The sequence below is a fragment of the Hermetia illucens genome, chromosome 4 (genome assembly GCF_905115235.1).
Source record: "Hermetia illucens chromosome 4, iHerIll2.2.curated.20191125, whole genome shotgun sequence".
Taxonomy (NCBI): domain Eukaryota; kingdom Metazoa; phylum Arthropoda; class Insecta; order Diptera; family Stratiomyidae; genus Hermetia; species Hermetia illucens.
The window spans coordinates 49,429,960-49,446,388 of NC_051852.1; the positions used below are offsets into that span (position 1 = coordinate 49,429,960).

The 16,429-nt window shown below is 42.9% G+C and overlaps 3 non-coding genes across 3 annotated transcripts; 1 reads left to right on the forward strand and 2 right to left on the reverse strand.

The window, feature by feature from the left end:
• Positions 1-6,892: 6,892 nt before the first annotated feature.
• Positions 6,893-6,964, reverse strand: Trnag-ucc. Its single transcript has one exon. It is a non-coding gene; the product is annotated as a tRNA-Gly (tRNA).
• Positions 6,965-8,324: 1,360 nt separating this feature from the next.
• On the forward strand, positions 8,325-8,396 carry Trnag-ucc. The gene has a single exon. It is a non-coding gene; the product is annotated as a tRNA-Gly (tRNA).
• Positions 8,397-8,508: 112 nt separating this feature from the next.
• Positions 8,509-8,580, reverse strand: Trnag-ucc. Its single transcript has one exon. It is a non-coding gene; the product is annotated as a tRNA-Gly (tRNA).
• Positions 8,581-16,429: the final 7,849 nt, after the last annotated feature.

The window sequence follows — 16,429 nt, forward strand, 5'->3', positions numbered from 1 at the left end:
TGTGATTTGGGGCTTAAGAATGTGATTGGTTTCTGGAATGTGCGCACGTTCTTCGACAACGGCAGCGAGGGTCCTCAGAATGCTTGCTTTCTCCAACTCGAGCGGGAATTCTGGGCTCAAGCGAAGTAAAATGTTGGAACTCTGGAGAGTATTCCTCTCCCTTCTGCGGCAATGTGTTTTTGTACTCTGGAAAGCCAAGTGGTAGCAGATGCGAATCCGGTGTCGGGCTGTTTATGACGGCTACCGCAAAGCACGCTCTCTTCATCTGGGAGTCGGTGGCTTCTGTCTGCAAGATTACGGTCCAGGTTAAGGAGTATGATAATTGTATAACACTATGCACCAACAGAAACTTGCGATTTAGTGGACAAGGATGTTTTCTACGAGCAATTACATGGAGTCTAGGGGAGGCTTCCTGAAGGTGACATTATGATCTTGATGGGTGATCTGAATGTCAAGGTGGGCTCTGACAACACCTTGCTCAGACATGTAATGGGGAAACATATGATGTCTTGGCTAGCGTAACGATAATAGTGGGAGATTTGCGTTTGGTGGGATATTGTTCGAGCACAGAGCCTGCCATAAGATCAGTTGAGTTTCAACTGACCGGCATCGTACGAGCATTCAGATCGATCACTTTACGCTTACATGTTGCGTCCGCCACTTCTTGCAGAGTTGGGTAGCTGTGACCCCCCCAAGTTTAATATCAACCGCTTGTATGATTCAGCTGTCGTTCGACAATGGAAGGGCTATCTTGCTGCTCGGACGGTAGATATACTGAGTAACCCGCCTAATATGAAGGGGCGTCAGAAAATCAGGCTAACTGTGGAATCGTGGAAGTAAATCGATAAATGGAGAGAGTTGAAGGCGCTATTGACCACTACGAGTGGTAGCGTGACGCGCTCAAACTGCGATACCGAGCGAAATCCCGGTAAGTTCAGCGTAGTGAACACTGTCACCAGAGAGAATTTGCTATTGCGCTGGTCAGCGCGGAGGATGTCGCAAATCGCAATGATTTCAGAAATGTATACCGCATCACGAAAGAGCTTGCACGTGGTCGCAAATCTATCGATAGTCTTGTGAAAGACGTTAACTGAAGAGGTGAAAAGAACACTTCACCACGGTTCTTAACCGCATTACATCTGGTTAGGTTCCGCCTCTTGTGGATGAAATGGCTAGTCACCGTAACATGCGGATATGGACTGTTCCTTGACACAGAATAGAAATCACTTCGGTCATCAGTGCACTCAAATGAAACAAAACCACTGGGCTTGATGGTTTCCCCGCACTGTTATTTATCGCTGCAACTCAAGTTACTCCAGATCCAAGGCGGAGTCCGTTGTTATTGTTATTGACGACGTTCTACATGCTGCCGTTTCCGGAGGACGTGAAGGAATTCATTGGACGATGACATCTTTCCTTAAATATTTCGACTACGCTGATGAAATCTAATTGCTCTCTCACGCTGGGTCTGTATTTGGAAAGAGAGGCAAGTAAAGTGGGACTGAAGAAAAACACTAATGAAACCAACGTTCTCAGGCCCATGGATCATCTTATTTTTCCTATTTGCAATAGAGGGCAGACCATCAAAGGCATCGATCAATTTTTATATCTAGCAAGCGCGGTTTTTCCGACGACGACGAAAAGGAAAAATAAGTTTTATTATTTCAAATAATTAATCGCTAGAAGCGCCGCGTAATTACACTCAGATAAGTTGAGACTGTTTTGTGCTAGTATTCTCTCTGTGTTGCTATATGGGAGTAGCACATTGAAAGTGGACTCCACTGTTATTTAAAGGCTCTAAGTCTTTTTTAACACCTGTCTACGTCGTACCATCGGAAGTGGCATTGGATAGGTCACACATTAAGAAGAGGCGACAATTGCATTGCGGGCTACATTATGCAATGGAACCCACTCTCCCAGGATGATCGACGAGTGGGTCGTCCTAAGGCGACTTGGCGGAGAACAGTTGAGAAGGAGTGCAAACATTTCAGGAAACCGTGGGGGAGCGCATTTCGGAGAACGGTTTGGCTGACGCGTTAGATCTTATCAAGAGGTAAATGACAACCATATATATTATTGTGCAAAATGTAGGTAAAATTTCAGAGGAATTCGATGTCCAAAGCGGAAGCTAGTAACCCATCGAAAAAGTGATCAGAAAGTGAAAGCGGCAGTAGATAGACATTAAGGAGGAGCGTTCTCTCTCAAAATGGTCGATGAATGGGTCGCCAAGAGCACTTGACGCAGAAGAGTAGAGGATGAGTACCGGCATCTCAGGAAGTCCGCGTTGCACAACACCAAAGGATAAATGGCAGCCTTGTATGTCTGCGGCTATCACCTAAAGGATCGCTTCGAATGATGCAGCACTCGTTATCTCGGGAATGATACCGATTGACGTATTGGGAAATGAATGACGGGCATATGTAGCGGAAACTCCAAATCTCCACTATCTTTGATAAAGAGATGAAAAGAAGAGACCTTAATCTAAATTTTGGTAAAGATAGCGCACTTGGCGGACCTATGCCAAGTGGAGATCAAATATAATTTCACTAAATTTTTGACGAGGCATCCTACATGTTAAATTTATAGTTTTAACTCACGTCTCTAGGAATTCCGCACCAAGACAACCGCGTTGACACATCTGGATATTAAAAATGTTGTTTTGGTCGGCAAATATGGCGATATGAAAACTAAATGCTGGATAGTTTTTGGAATTTGGATAGTAAAACCAAATCTACCTTCCACCATGTATGATTGAAAAGTGCTAAAAAACAGTTGGGTCTGGCCTTAGTAGCGAGTTTGAGAGTTTTGCTCGGAAATCCATTCAATCCATGGCCTGATTTTCTCCAATACGTTCATATATCTCCTGTGATTCATCCTCGGCAACTGAAAGATGCGTATCTGTCCATGTTTATATGCATCGACTGAGAATTTCTCTATCCTTACGAAAGGACATGCCAGATAGGAGATATTACAATTCCTCACAGGTGAATGAGATGCATGAAAACAATCTAAAATGTACACCGCGTTTAGACAAGCACTGAAATTATGTACCTAGATATGTAACTCATGATAAGGAACTAATAACTTCCGAGAAAAAAAATTTGAATCAAACAGCATCGGCTTAACGATTATAAGTCCATATTTCTGGCAAAACTCTCTCGCAAGGAACAAGAAATCTCTTTAAAACTAAAGGATATAAAAAAGTCACGAACAAAAATAACATGTTTCGTACCAAGCAAAAGAGAATCATGTATTCTCGAGGATCTAAGCTGACTACCCCACTTCGTAAATTGTCCAGTTTAATTTTATTGATCTTTTGTAGCGGATTGAGTCAGCAGGAATTCGTTCGAAGTGGTCCCTGCTTGTCGTAGAAGCCGACTAAAAGGGGTAGAAAATTATGGACTAGCATCCCGTAAATTTCGATTCTTCTCCTCGATAATGAGACATTAAGTATTGGTTCCTGCGATTTTCAATGTATCGTCATTGGTGGCAAATTTTTCGAGCACACACCCTTTTATAAGGTCAGTTAGATAGCACCGAGCGGCAACCTACGAGCAATCAGACACAGACCACATTGCGATCAGAAGCCTTCGTTCGACAGTGGAAGAATTATCTTGCGCCATTGAGGCTATCGGCCACGTTACAAAGGGGTGTCACAAGACCTGACTGACTACGGAATCATGGAAGCAGATCAATCAGCGGAAGGGATTAAAAGCGCCATTGATCGCTGGACTAGCGGACAGCTCTACTATCAAACTCTATCTCCACCTCCACGTGGTGACCGCTGGGAGCTCTTTCTTAACAAAAAGGTGCAAACGGAGAAGGATGAAGGCGAGTCTCCCGCGCCTAAAAACGAGACAAATTGTACCAAACCATGTGCTCGAAGTAGGTTTCTTAGTCAGCCAAAAAATGAAACTTGCTGTTATCGGCTTTGAAAACATAAGCGAACGGCAATGCACTCTGCGCTTGCGAGGTAAATTTAGAAATATAAGCCACACTATTGTTCAGGCTCCTACAGAGGAGACTGCAGAGTAGGAGAAGGATACCTCCTACGAGGCAGTAGAATGAACCCTCGAAGCCTGGGATAGGCGATATCAAAAGCATACCTGGGGAACACAACAGTCAAGTAGGAACGGAGCCCGTATTCAGGCGGTACGTTCGCTCCCATAGCTTACACCAAAATACAAATGATAACGGACTGCGGATTATTCAACTAGCAGTGTCACACGAAATGGTTGTTGGAAGTACCTGGTTTGCGCGGAAAGCGGTCCACAAACATACATTGCCCTCTCCAGACCACCTTCAACTAAATTGACCACGTGTTGATTGCCACCTCTCAGCCTTGATGAATGCCAGAACATATATGGGGGCCAACATAGACTCGGATCACTATCTCGTTGGCATGGTGGTCCGAGCTCGAATAACAACACCACCTAAAATCCCCTCTGACCATCAGGTGAGAGTTAACACTGAAGCCATCCACAACACAGCCCTCCGCGACACCTATAAGAGAGAAATGGACGCCGCAATAACCGCAGTCAACAGAGGACCTGGAGATGAAGCATCAACAAATGAGCTTCATAACCACCTGAAGAATGTTATCATTGATACGGCCATAAACATACTTGGCCCCAGCCGCAAAAGGAGTCGGAACGGCTAGTTTGACGATGAATGTAAGCTAGCAACGAAACGGAAGAATGCCGCATACCGAGTGATGTTGCATGCTCAAAGAACGCGGGCACGGACAGAGACTTATCACGAACTCCGTCGAGTGGAGAAGCAAGTTCACAGACGGAAAAAGGAAGCCTGCGAGAGCCAACAGATCTGTGATCTCGAAAAGTACAGGGAGCAACCGCACCAGGCGCGGAAGCTTTACCAACAAGTCAGCAGCATGAAGCCTTACACACCTCGATGTTCATCCTGCCGAGACAAAGAGGGAAATCTGATTTCCGACAGAATGGGAATATTGGAGCGATGGGTTGAGTACTTTGATGAGCTACTGAACAACCAGAACATCGGCGAGTTGGAGGTCCCACCAACTGAAGACGACGGACAAATACTGCCACCACCAAGTATAGGAGAAACAGTCCGTGCAATTCATCGGCTAAAAAATCATAAGTCGCCAGGAGCCGATGGAATTACAGCCAAATTGGTTAAATATGGAGGCGACCAGTTACACCAAGTGGTTCATCAACTGATGCTCAAGGTATGGTACACCGAATCAATGCCTGACGATTGGCAACGAGGCATTATCTGTCTCATACATAAAAAAGGGAGATATCACACAGAGCAGCAATTATAGAGGTATCACGTTGCTGAGTACCATCTATAAGATATTCTCCACTATCTTGCTAGGCCGGATAGCCCCATACGCCCAGAACATTATTGGTCCATACTAAAGAGGCTTCACTCCAGGCAAATCAGCAACAGATCAGATTTTCTCTCTGCGGCAAGCGATGGAAAAACTGTTGGAATATGGACAACAGTTGCACCATCTGTTCATCGACTTTAAAACCGCCTATGATAGCATAGCCAGGGTAAAACTGTACACGGCCATGAGAGAATTCGGTATCCCGACAAAACTAATCAGACTTAAGAGGCTGACCCTGACCAATGTGCGAGGCCAGATAAAAGCAGCTGGATCACTCTCAAGACCATTCGACATCAACAACGGTCTACGACAAGGGGATGTCCTATCATGTGTCCTCTTTAACTTGGCCCTCGAGAAAGTGATCCGTGATGCTGAGGTAAATAGGTAGCGGTAGGAGTACGATCCTCTTTAAGTCCACCCAACTGCTGGCCTATGCTGACGATATCGACATCATGGGAAGAACCACCCAAGACGTACAAACTGCCTTCATCCAGATCGAGCAGGTGGCGCGAGATCTTGGGCTGCACATCAATGAAGGCAAGACAAAATATATGGTGGCAACATCAGCACCGAAAACCAACCAACCAACAACATCAAACCGCCCTGGTCAAACACGAAGAAGAATAAGGATAGGAGAATACAACTTTGAGACCGTTGATAATTTCTCCTATCTAGGGTCGAAAATCACAACCGATAACAGCTACGATGATGAAATACGCGCACGGTTGTTGTCAGCCAACAGAGCCAAAGGCTGTTCCGCTCGAAACGTCTCACCATAGGGTCAAAGCTCTTACTGTACAAGACTATGATCTTGCCAGTCCTCATGTATTCCTCGGAAACTTGGGTTCTTAGCAAGAAAAATTGCGAACTCTTGGCCGCGTTCGAGAGAAGAATCCTTCGAAGAATTTTTGGCCCCCTACATGAGGATGGACGATTCCGTAGCCTACACAATGACGAAATCTATGAGCGATACCATGACCGTCCGGTTGTGGATAAAATCCGGCTTAATAGGTTACGGTGGGCGGGTCATTTAATCCGTATGGATGAGGATGATCCCGCCCGGAAACTCTATAAGGGCAATATCTATGGTAGAAAAAGAAGACGAGGCAGACCCTGCCTAAGATGGAGCGATGGCGTAGGTCAGGACGCCAGACAGCTTTAGGGATATCGAATTGGTGGACTTCGGCGCAAAACCGGGATGTCTGGAGTTCCTTATTAAGGCAGGCCTAGACCGGATACCGGTTGTTGCGCCGTTGATGATGAAATTTCTCCTAGCGCGTGGAAGAAAGGGATGCCAGTGAAAATTTCGAAAAAGGATGCCTGTCTTAAGTGTGATAATCGCTGCGAAGATAATGACTAAAATCAGCCTCGCTCACATCAAAGAACACCTCGAAGTCTTTATCGACGAAGAGCAGATTGGTTCCCGTTCTGGATCCTCTTGTATGGGCCACATCAACACCTTTCAGATCACTTGTTATATATGTACTTTTATACATAATAGTATCCTGGAGTGGCAAAATATGCGTCGGCCGGGAATCGAACCCGGATCAACTGCTTGGAAGGCAACTATGCTGACCATTACACCACCGACGCTATATATTATCCGGCTGGTAGCGTACGTCTCGATTTCAGCTATTACTACTTTTCCTATAAAAACATCTATTACTGCTCCCTCGCCACATATTAATTCGAGAAGACTAGATTAGATAGTCTTCACCAGCATTCAGCATCGTTTAATTGATAGTGAGATGAGAAAATAATAACTGTTATTAGGGTGATTTATGATGGCGTAAAAGGTCAGGTTCCGCATGAATGTAAAATATGTGAGGTATTTGGTTTAGGTTCAGGATATGTTGTGGATTGGGAACAAAACACCAACAAAACCACGGTATCTAATGTGACTGGTCATCGCACTCTTCCTATTCGCATGAGTGGACAAAGGATTGAAGGCGTTGATGAATTTGTATATCTAGGAAACATTGTTTTTGGCGACTACGGCAACAAACTTGATGACGTTCGATGCATTAACACTGGAAAATCCGCCTTCGTTGTTATGTCTAAAGTTAGGACATGAAACTGTCTCAATGCCAAAAACCTATCATAGAGTACCTTGAGCATACGGGCCTGATACCGGTAGAGATTTTGAATAAAAGGAACGAACAGATCACACTTCAAGAAAGGGCGACAATTCTATTGCCTGCCCTGCATTGTAAGAAATGCATTATCCCAAGATGATTGACGAATTACCTAACAGAAGTTGTAGAAGTTTGAAGCAATTGAATGATTTTGTTGTCAATATCAACTTCGAAATATAGCAACCAGAAAATGTCAAAATTTCTCCTAAAATTGACTTCGAAGGCAAAATACAACAATACAAGAAGACAAAAGACACAAATGCTCCCAATTACCTAATTCTTTAATAAACTTCCTAAAAATCTCCTAACAAGTGCAGGTAGATGAACCAAGATTACCATGTCTAAAAAGAAGTAGAATCCACGCTTCACTTCCACCATGTTAAAGAATCTTGAAGGGAATGCATCGAAGTATCTGATACGAGTGCGAATTTGATCGAATCTGATCGTGATGACAAATTATTTTCAGATTTTTTCATCTGTTGATCGTCTCTAACTCATTTCTAATAATAAAAGTGAGGAGTGTCGTTTTTTACTATTAAATATTTCAGTTGTGCTGCCACATTTCACAGCTAGACCTTGTTAAGATAGTAGAGGAATAAACGGCATAAAATAATAAGAGACTTGAATGGTTGAGTGATCTTTTCTCGTTCGCATTGTCTGTGCATTTGAAAGTCTATCATGCTCTCAAGTAACTGATGCTGGATGCTGGTGGAGACTATCTAATCTAGTCTTACCGAGTTCATATGATGAGAGAATAGTAATGGGGAAAGTAATCATAGTTGAAATCGAGATGATCGCTCCCATCCTGAAAATATGTGGCGTCGGTGGTGTAATGGTCAGCATAGTTGCCTTCCAAGCAGTTGATCCGGGTTCGATTCCCGGCCGACGCATATTTTGCCACTCCAGGATACTATTATGTACAAAAGTATATAACAAATTTGCATCCAGGATGATTTGCAAATTATTATTATATTTACCAACATCAACTACTGGCAAAAGATGTGCGTCGGCCGGGAATCGAACCCGGATCAACTGCTTGGAAGGCAACTATGCTGACCATTACACCACCGACGCTATGGGTCCCCACCGAGCAGGTGGAAAAATTAACAAATACCAAACCTGAATCCAAATTGTTATCTGTTTCCAAATTCACATGTGATAAGATAGAAGCAACTAATCACACTGTTCGAGAAATTTGTAGTATCTTTAAATCATTGATATAACTCGGTTTAAGGTCATCAAGCGGTTCAACCAGTTCGAAAACTTCCGTATTCTTGACACCTCCAAGAACATATGATATATTTGGTAGAGATGTGCACATGGAAGTATAATAGATTAAGAAATATAGCTTAATTTTTTATTACGGAAATGCAGCGGGAATAAACGAGCTTTACCGCTCTTGAACTCCAACGCGATAGAACCATGAAAAACAAGTTTGAGACAACTTTCTCAAGATGATCAGAAAGTGCGGCACCTGGTAATCAATAAATAAATGTAAATAAAAAAGCCGGTATACTGTTATTCATTAACTTGCCGGTCAACTTTAACTCGAAACCAAATTGTTGAAGAAAATATAGCAAGAATTTGATAGTCCGGGTAATAATGAATTTGATAGTTCTGAAATTCCATTGAGAACTTACCAAAAATGTTAATGCAAAAAGACTAGGGGGGTAGGTGGGGTAGATGTCAGTGGCTGCTCCGAGGAGCCCAATTAGCGCTTTGGTGCGCCGTTTTGATGCCACAAACTCCTAAGACCGTGACTGTTGTTATGGGAGCAGGGAGGCAGAGTCCAGCCGAAAGAAAGTACCTCTCCCACCCTGTAGCTAGAAATCTCTCTGAAGTCCCCAAAGAATGGTTTACCCAGTGTCTGCAGACGGCCTCTCGCCAGAGCTGGGCAATCGCAGAGAAAGTGCATGAGGGTTTCCCTTCCTTCTCCGCAGCTCCGGCAACGCGAGCTGTAGGGTATACCGAGCTTAGCGGCATGGTCCCCTATGGGCCAGTGCCCCGCGCAGACCGCCGTAATCTTGAATGCATTTGCATGCGTCTGGCACAGGAGCTCACATGATCGGGCTATGTTATAAGCTGGCCAAATTCTCCTTGACTTGGCACAGCTCGTAAGCCTTCACCATTTTAGTCCCGCGGCTACTAGGTGAAAAAGGCAAAAAGACTATCTTTTATATATTTGTGAAAAGTTTGTGTAAATGAGACATAAGCGATATTGACTGCCTCCTAAAAAGGATTTTGCTTTTTATTACCCTTTATTTAAGCATGTTGTAGCACTATATATAGATGAAAACAATATTACGCAAATGCGGCGATCCATGACACGTATAGACATAAATATTATTTCACCTTTCTGCTGTGTCAGAGCTCTTTACAATTGAGCAAAACAGTAACGTATCCTTCCCAAATTTAATTGTTTTCAAGTAATTGGGTATTGCGTATTGTTTTCGAGTAATTTGGGTATGACAGACAAGTGGACAGACAGGCAGGCAGAGGAACGGACAGCCCATTCAGGAGCAGCTCTTCAAATCTTAGACCGCCGCTAATTCCTATAAAGGCAAAATATAAAGCTCGGGGAAGCTCAATAAATGCTAAAGGTAAATAATAATAATAATCGTTGGCACAACAATCCATATTGGATCAGGGCCTTGAAGTGTGTTAGAGCACTTCATTCAAGACCGTAACGGTACACTACAGTAGACTGTAGGAGGCAATGTGGTCAGCATTGCGCTCGCCCGAGATTATTACCCTGATTTGACTCAGGTACTCATTCACAGCTGAGTCGACTGGTATCCGACGTCAAATCACGATACAAATCCCACTGTCGCCAGCGAGATTTGAACCGCGACCTTCCGTACGACAGCCTTGTGCTCTAACCACTCAGCTATCCGGACACGCTAAAGGTAAAGGAGTCTTTAAAAGAAGTAACCCGGCTAAGATTTTAAAGAACAGACCCTTGAGCTTCCAAATTTATCAAGAGCAAACCCACCAAATCATCACATACATAGTGAGAGCCATTAGGGTCGTCTATAATAGGTCGCAGTAGGAGAAAAGTCCCCAGGAAAAACCGAAACTTGCCACTCCAACAATGTGACAGACCTACCTAGTACTTTAGCGTCAAGTTATTTACATAGCTGGTCCCACGCCCAGGTAAAGGAGGAGGGTTTCAGACTACGTACTTTTTACTATCCTCAGTAAAATAAAAGAGCAGGGTAGTGATAAATAGTTGGAGTTATTGCACTATGCTAAACCCTATCTAATCTCTTTAGGTGGCAGGTTCCGCAATAGGCCGACCAAGAAAATGACCATGTTGAGTTATAAGCCGCGGACTAGGGCGTTCACCGCAGTCGAGAAATGGGCAAGGGTTCTTGACGCGAAGAGCGACGCCAGGACGTAAGTAAATTAATCCGAGCAAATCAAGAACGGAAAAGGAACATTGGTATCTGCGCTCTACAAGCAAAAGCTGTGATATAGAGTGGGAGCATTGTAAAAATGGCTTTGAACTTCTCTATTTTGGTAGCCCACCAACTCAATACGTTGTTGGCATTGCCATCTCAGAGAGTTCCCGTAATGCCATTAAAGAAGTCGAACGATTGGATGATCGGCTGATGAAGCTCAGCATTACATAAGCTAATCGCATTGTTGACTTCTTCACTTCGCGTACGCACCACAGACAGGTCAACCTGATGTCGAGAAAGATGCCTTCTCGATGCAAAGACCGTGCCTGCTAATGACTATGTCGTCATTGCAGGCGACCTTATTGATCATGTGAGTGAAAAGGCAGACGGTAACAAGTACCATGAGGGAAAAGGGTTCGGAGCGCGCAATGAGGTTAGCGAGTGTATAGTCGACACTTGTGACCTTGTAATTGTGAATACATGGCTCATCAAACGATTGTCTCATCTTTCTACATTTTATAGTGGAGACAGTAAAAGGCAAATCGACTGTATTCTCATAAGACGCACCTCAATATCGGCCGCTGATTGCCGTCTTGCGAATCAAGCCACTGATAAAACAGCTTGAGAAACGCATGTGAGACGAAAGAAGAAATGATATCACGTGATTACCAGCCATTATGAATGTGAAAAAATCGTCGAACCAAATTAAAGACACGATCCACAAAGCGGCATATGTAACCCTTGGTAAGCGGTTCATCAACCGAGATTTTTGGCTTCAGAATCAAGACGTTGAAATAAAGGTCCATGAAAAGAAACGCCTCTACCACAAATTTCTCAACCATAAAACGCTGGCCAATTGGCAAAATTTTTAAGAATGCTGACCGAAAAGCAAAGAAAGCGATCGCTGTACATTACACAAATTTTACGATTAGGATGGTGAGAGAGATTTGTATCGACTTGCTGAAAGCCGACACCAACGCACACAGGATAGCGAACACTTCTGTTGCGTTAATGACAAGAACAGTATGATCGACGCGCCGCGATGGATAGATGGCGAGAATATTTCGAGCGGATTTCAACGGAAAAATTTGTTCATCCTACACTTCCGCAAGTATTGCCGACATTTGGAGCAATTCCACCTGTGGCGGATGTATCATAACCGCTTCGTATCTCCGTCGGTGTTCATCAAGGAAGCGCCCTCTCACCACTCTTCTTTGTCCTTGTTATAGACACTGTCAGATGGGACATCCGATGTCCTGCGTCTTATACGCTGTTTTAGGTAGATGATGTTTTTCTATATTTTAAAAGTAAAAATGATCTCGAGCAATTTGTCCAGAAATGGAATGATCGCCTCAATCAACACGGTCTCAAATTGAATCTGAATAAAACTGAATTTTTGACGACCGATCCCCATGAAATAGGCACAATCACTGTCAACGGAAGTGACTTACCCAGAATTGAGTAATCTAAATATCTCGGCCCAATGCTACCAGCCAATGAAGAGCTACTTTATGAAATTGCCTCACCTATTGACACAACCTGGATGAAGTGGCGTTCCAAAACTGGCGTTCTTTATGATCGACATATCAACGAACTTCTAAAATCTAACATTTACTGCAATGTCGTCCGCCCTGTCGCCCTCTATGGCTCTGAGTGTTGGCCGACTATAAAAAAGAATGAATGGTGTCTTGCGGTAATGGAGACGAAAATGTTGCGTCGGACTAGTGGCGTGACATGTCAGGTTGCCCCGATCATGGAAAAATTGCGAGACAAGCGTCTTCGATATATGAACGGGACAAAGGCTAAAGAAAAAGAATATTCACATTAGCGTGATCCTGACATTCAAAGTTTTAGAATTTGCACTGAAACAACAACTTTGATCTGCTATAACGTTGTTAGTAATAGTGCGATTTCCACCAAACTTGTTGTCATCATGCTTTATAGCCTCATCATAATTTTACTACTAACTTAAGGGAAGTTTTACAGTCAATTATCAAAAATTATTTTAATATACTATTATTAATTCTATTTGAACTGATATCAGAACTGATATCATACCACAGCCAACATTGAAAGAAATAGAGTCAGCCATCAAATGTTAAAAAATTAACAAAGCGCCGGGCATATATGACATCCCCGCTGAACCTATCAAATCCTGCGGCCCATGGATCATGAAAACTATCCATAAATTGGGCCTCTGAGTCTGAAACCAAGAGTAAATTCCCCAGTGATCAAAAAGTGTCATATGCTCTATCTACAAAAAAAGATGATAAATTGACAAATTACAAAGGCATCTCACTACTTTGGATGTCCTAACACTATCTTACTCAACAATGTAGGTCAGAATCAATAAAAGCCTGACAGATGTGTTTGAGATAAATGTCGGTTTAAAGCAAGGAGGTAGGTTGGCATCTTTACTGTTCAATTTGGCAGTGGAGTAGGTTATACAAAACTTGCCGATTGACACAAAAGGCACAGTGCTCTATAAAACCTGTCAATTCGTCGCAAATGCGACGGACGATATAAACATCATCGTGCGGTGTTTCACATTAACGAAGGGGAACGAAAATGATGACACAAACGAGAAAAATGACGCCTACTAGGCAGGATTGATGAGTACAACTTGGAAAATGTAGGCAACTTTACATGGTTGGGTGCATAACTAACCAAAGATGAAAATGAATTGGACGAAATGAAGCATCGAATTCAGCTCACAAACAGAGACTTATACAGGAAACCAAAGCTCCTAATATACAAATCGATAATAAGACGACGTGTGCTACGAATGTAAAACATGGACCCTAACACAAACTTTGGGAAAACCTTCGAGAGGAGGGTTTTGATGAGAATAATAGGAGCTAAATGAGACGACAACCAATGTTGAATCAGATACAACCATGACTTGTATTAAATATTTGACAGCCTTGAAATTTCCAAAATAATCAAACTACGGGAGCTGTAATGACCTGACCACGTGCAACCAGACAAGAAACAGGCTTGTCTACAAAACTATTGCTTGAGCAAATGTGGCTAGCCGAACCTACTAAGGCAGACGTCTTGACGGAAAGAGCTCTCCATATGACGCAATGGATCATCAAAGCATGCGATTCGTGTAGACCTAGGAGGTGTACATTACCCAGTAAAAGACGCAACTATTGGTGGAATAATGAACTCGAAAGCCTTCGATCAGCCTGCCACCGAGGCTGACGAGCGGCTCATAGAGGGATAGGTAGGATCAATCAGGAGCAAAAAGAGCACGTCTATAAGGAAGGCCACAAAATCGTTAGCTGGCTGTCCAGCGGAGCAGAGAGGATTGTTTGAAGGAGCTCTAATCGAATGTGGACGTAAACCCGTGCAGCGTTTAAAGAATTGCGGTGGGACAATTTAGAGGCCGCTCATTTTCACAATTTACGCGTCCCATCCTCCTAAAAATTGTCCAGCAAGAGAGGGATATTGGTAACGTCCAGCGACTTTGGATGTGACGAGAACTCCTGCAGCAATCAAAGAGGAGCTGCTGGAGATCCCCAGCGACAATAAAGTGCTGAGTGTAGACGGTATGTCGAATAAGGCTCCTACGCGACTTGTTCACTGAGTTGTTTGTATGCATGTCTAAGGGGGGTATTTTCTGTAGCATAGCAGAAGCTGATATTGGGTCTATAACTGGAAAAACACTAGGTAAACCATCCTTCTATAAACCCGTACATATGGCTTTTGAACACTATGGGTAATCTATAAAAGGTTGGTTTCCGTTGTTGAGAGCCAAAGAAGCTTTTCAAATCGAAAGCAACTAGAAGATGCTGTGTTATACTCATGCGTAACAATCAATGCTGTTTGGACTTGGTTAGAGAGGCCGTCATCATCAAGCCCTGGGACAGAAATTACGCCCGCATTGAAGTTAGGAATCAAACCATCACTTCCAATCCGAAAGTGAAAAATCTGTAAATAGATGGCAATAACGTTAGGAAAGAGTCAGTCCCTTTCATCAAGGAGTCGTTGGAAATATAACATGACTTGCAGGGTCGAATCTATCCAGAGAAAACTGCGGAAGGGGGGGGGGAGATCAAGAGAGCATATAAAAGAAAGATTTCATGAGACAGGTGAGTTGGTTTTAGTGGGCAAAATACCATACAGTGTCGAAGCCACTATCCTTTAAAGACTTCTACCCCATCAAAAAAAAGATAGACAAGATAACACAGACAAATAAGGAATCGATTTTTATCAAGTTTTGTTTTACACAAAAACCTTAAGAAAGGCGACAAACTGTTATGCCATAATTACAGAAAAATGTTGTTTTGGTGTACATGTTATAAAGTGCTGTCAAAAACAACCGGAAATGGAAAGTTCACAATATATAAAGTTTTGATTGTGTTATCGAAGTGAGGTGTGGATGAACTAAGCTGACAGCAAAAAAACAAGTCGAGTCCTTAGGAGAATCTTAGGCCTAGTGAGGGTTGAAGGCAGATGATGAATGAGATAGGACAGGGAGTTTTACCTATTATACGACGAATCAAATGCCGCTATCCATGTAGAAATTCAAAAGCTTCCAGCCATGTGAAGCGTATGGACGACAGAAGAATTCCCAGGCGCCTGCTCGACATGGGAAAGATTGCACCCTCCTTTGCTCATTTCCCTCTACACTATAATAAGCGGATACCCAGAGTAGTTTCACCGTTGAATGTATGTATGTATAAAATTCAAACGATTTCTACATTCCTGGATCATGTTTGTGCCTGACTATCACTGCAGATGGCAATGCACCTATTCTTGAATCTCTTAGGCTATTACTCTCAAGATATGCATATACTTCAGCCTGAAACACCAATGTACATATATTACCCCACGGGAAGGCCCACTTTTCGTTTCTATTTGCTGTTATTGAACCAATGATGTAGAAGTCACTAATTTTTCTGGTTAGTCCCAGAAATGGCCTAATGATAGCAACATACATATATCCAGATATAAGGTCTAAGTGTCCATGTCGAAGCAAAGGTTCACCTGAATAGCGCTTAAATCATATATTTAATTTTTTCAGAGAGTTCTCATCTCTGTTTGTAAATAAATTATCGTGATTTAATTTGGGTTTACTGGAAGCCCATATCAGAACCATTTTTAGATTTCAACCATTAGCTAGCACAAATGTATTGGCAGTTCGCATAGTAGTGAATCGATCAACATACTCCATAGAAGCAGGGGTAATACTTCCCCTGGTGACAGCCTTTCGTTTCTTCTGTTGTTAGGTTGCGAACATTTACATTAGCACAGAACAGTCCCTCTGTTAGAATAGTATAGATCCATTTAACTTAAGTTTAATCAACACAATTTTCTCCGGCAGCATCATCAAATTTTGGAAAGCCCTTTTGATGTCTACAAACACATCCATCGCGTACCCGCCTTTCACAGTTGCTTCCTCAATTTTCCAACCAAGGAATGAATATAAGACTTACAGGACTTTTCACGTTGGCAACCAGGTTGGTTTTATTTGGCGGGTGCGACCTGATTTTTGACGAATGTGATGCTCAACC